The sequence below is a fragment of the Galeopterus variegatus genome, unplaced genomic scaffold (assembly GCF_000696425.1).
Source record: "Galeopterus variegatus unplaced genomic scaffold, G_variegatus-3.0.2 Scaffold16188, whole genome shotgun sequence".
Lineage (NCBI taxonomy): Eukaryota > Metazoa > Chordata > Mammalia > Dermoptera > Cynocephalidae > Galeopterus > Galeopterus variegatus.
Window position 1 is genome coordinate 17,000 of NW_007742299.1, and position 3,265 is coordinate 20,264.

Consider the following 3,265-nt stretch of genomic DNA (forward strand, 5'->3'; position numbering starts at 1 on the left):
TCCTGGACCTATTAGAAATATGTAACTTCTTGGTTGTATGCAGGCTTAGAAAAAATGGTCCCCATGGAGCATAAACCCTAGCAGACCTGGGTGAATAATATAATGGATAAAAGGGAGCTCAACTTGACCATAAATCGCTTGGCCAGTTACCATTAATTGTGAGCAATTTCCTGAGAAGCTCCCACCCCTTTTTCATGGAGATTCTGTTTACTGGATTCTGGAACAATTTCTATCATCAGAGAATCCTGCCTTCAAGTTGGATGGTGTTTTAGTTAGAGTTCTTGCTGCAAGCAGTAGAAGGCAGCTCTAATAGATACCAATAAAACAAGAATTTATTAGAAACATATTGGAAAAGGAAAAACAGCTATACCTGGTAGTTTGCAGAGACAATGGGATGCTGGAGAACCGGGCTCGGGCTGTGCAGGTGGGAGACGTGCCTCTGGTCTGCTGCTGAGCTAGCCCAGGGATATGCTGGAGACATGCTTGAGCTTGACACTGCAGTGTGTGCTGCTTACGTTGCTGCTTGTGGACTACAGATGCTGTCCTGAGACCTTGGTCTTGCTGCCATTGCTTGTCATCAGAAGAAGTTCTCTTTATTAGAATGAGGTGAAACTTTGGTCCACAAGGCGGTGCACAGGACTAACGTGAAGGCATGCCATCTCGTCGAGCATCTTTTTGGAGTGTCCATTTTACTTGAACATTTCTTGCAAAAAAATTTATATTAGTATTTACACACACATATAGAATAGAAAGCACAAGTTGTATTATTTGCTATGAGAAAAAGACAATTTAAAACATAAGCCTCAAACTGCACACATAGCAATAGGGAAGATGAAGGTATTTACGCACTTTCCTCTGCAGCTTACTGAGAACAGTGAGAAGCTCCATATGAAAGAATCGTTCCACTTTTCTATTTATTTTTACTGAAACATGGTCGATTGTACATATCTCTGGGTTACAGAGTTGAACATCAATATCTGTGTTCAATATGCAGTTCTCACATCAGGAGAAAAGATCTAATAAAATAAATTTAAGATGCTTATAACAGTAAATTTATGTACACTTCTATTCCAGCCTGTGTTGTGCTGGACCTCAGACTGAAAAAGTGGTGTAAGAAGTTGGAAAGAGCACAAAATTAGGAGTTAAGAGATCTGGTTCTAGTCTCAGCTCTGCCACAAACTAAGTAAATGACCTGGGATGAGACCTTTCTGTCTGTTCCCTCTGTTTCCTCCTATCAAAGGGTGTGACAGGTAATTTCTGAGGTTCTTTTTGGCATTTAGTCTCTAAGTCATTGGCATGGGGAAGGTAGGTGAGCTGCCTTCCTTGGAACTGTAGAACACGAGTGTGACCACCAGAGGGCAGAGGGCAGCTTCAACTTCCCAGTAACATAATTTTTATGCTCATACATTGTCCTGTCTGCAATTGCGATGTGAACTACAAATAAGTTGGACTTATCAGCCCTGGAAAGATTTAACATTTCAAGTATAAATTTAATTTTACATTTTTGGCTGAGATGATGTTATAGAAAGTAAACAAAACAGTCCTTGCACTACTCTCACACATTTTCTCTTGTGTATTTAAATTATTCAGGAAAGGCTGGATTATACCATTGCCGCAAATCTCATAGCCTAGCACTGACAAATTCCTATCCCTATTTCTTGCTCATGCTACATTCTCCAAAAAAGCCAGATAGGTGCTCAGCTCCACACTGTCACTGGAGGACCCAGATTGACAAAGGCCCCATTATCTTGTATTTTCACCATATGGAGCACATGACGTTTTCAGTTACTTCAGGTAAAGAAGGGTGGAAAATTGCACATGGTCTTTTCCCCTGCCTCAAACTGTAAGGGACTTATGTTGCTTCCACTCATACTTCATTGGCCAGAACTAGTTACATCTGTAAAAGGACGTGGAAATATAGGTGAGCAAATGGAACATATGGAGATCAATAATGTATCTGCCATAACAACATACTGTCCACATATATACAAATAATCTCCATAGATGCACCCGTTTTTGCATTTATTTTAATAACATTATTTCACGTAAAATTACAAGAAACATTTTTATACGTCTATGTGATTTTTATCACTTAAATAGCTGTTCCATATTCTATTCACATACCATACTTTATAAATTTATGTTCTTAATGGTGGGCATTTGAGTGGTAATTTATTAATTTTTACTATTACAACATATTGATTCGATGAAATGACAAGGCTTTACTTACTTATTTTACTAAAATTAATTCCTAGTGCCATCAGGATTTCATTTTGGATGTTGGAAAAGAAAGCATCAGCTGTAGTGTTTCCACATCACCCTTTTGGGCAGCGTGATGGATCTTTCCCAGATGTCTTATTCGGATGTGGTAGCTCAGCCGAAAGCCGATTCTCTTTTCAAACAAGCCGCATCCACCCTTGACTTCTGCAACCTGGGCGAGGTGCCCGGGGGTGAGGCTTTTTGAGTTTTGAGGGAAGAAGGAAGAGTCACTGTCGGGCACCTCCACCAGGTTGCAGCAGCCAAGTGCAGACGCGGTTTATTTGAGAAAGAGAATTGGTTTAGGGCTGAGCTACGACGTCCGTATCAGACGTCTGGGAAAGATTGATCAAACTGCCAAAAAGGGTGATGTTGAAAGAGCATGGTAGATGACAACAGCTTCAAAGGCCCATACCCTCAACAGCCCCTCGGCACTTACCCACTTCTGAAGCCTATGTGAGCGAATATTACTCCATAATCTTATGTATATCCAACCTCTATGCCACAACAGCCCCAATAAAAAGCCTCCCGTTCCGAACTGTCACCAAGCAGCAGGTCTAAAGACAAGTGAGCATGCGCACACTGTCCTGGCGCCCAAGAGTTCTAAGACGGCGTCTGGGTTCCCCGTGTGGGCCAATGGTTGCTGAGTGACGTCAGCAATAACTAGGGAGATTCAAAGTTTGTTTTCACCGGCTATTTGTTGCTGTGGCTGCAGATCAGTTCTTTCCTAAGCTTGGGCCTGGCTCCACCCACTACGTCTCGTTCCATTCTGTCCTCCATGTCCCCTACTCCACACGGAAGGATCTGCGGTGCTCTTTCCACAGGACCCTTTATGGCAGCGTGATGATCTTTGCCAGATGTCTGTGTCGGATCTGGTATCTCAGCCGAAAGCGTTTTCTCTTTTTCAAACAAACCGCGTCCGGGCTCACCTCCTGCAACCTGGTGGAGGTGCCCGAGAGTGATTCTTCGTTCTGCCATCAAAAGTAAAAGCTTCTTCTTGGTAGAAGAC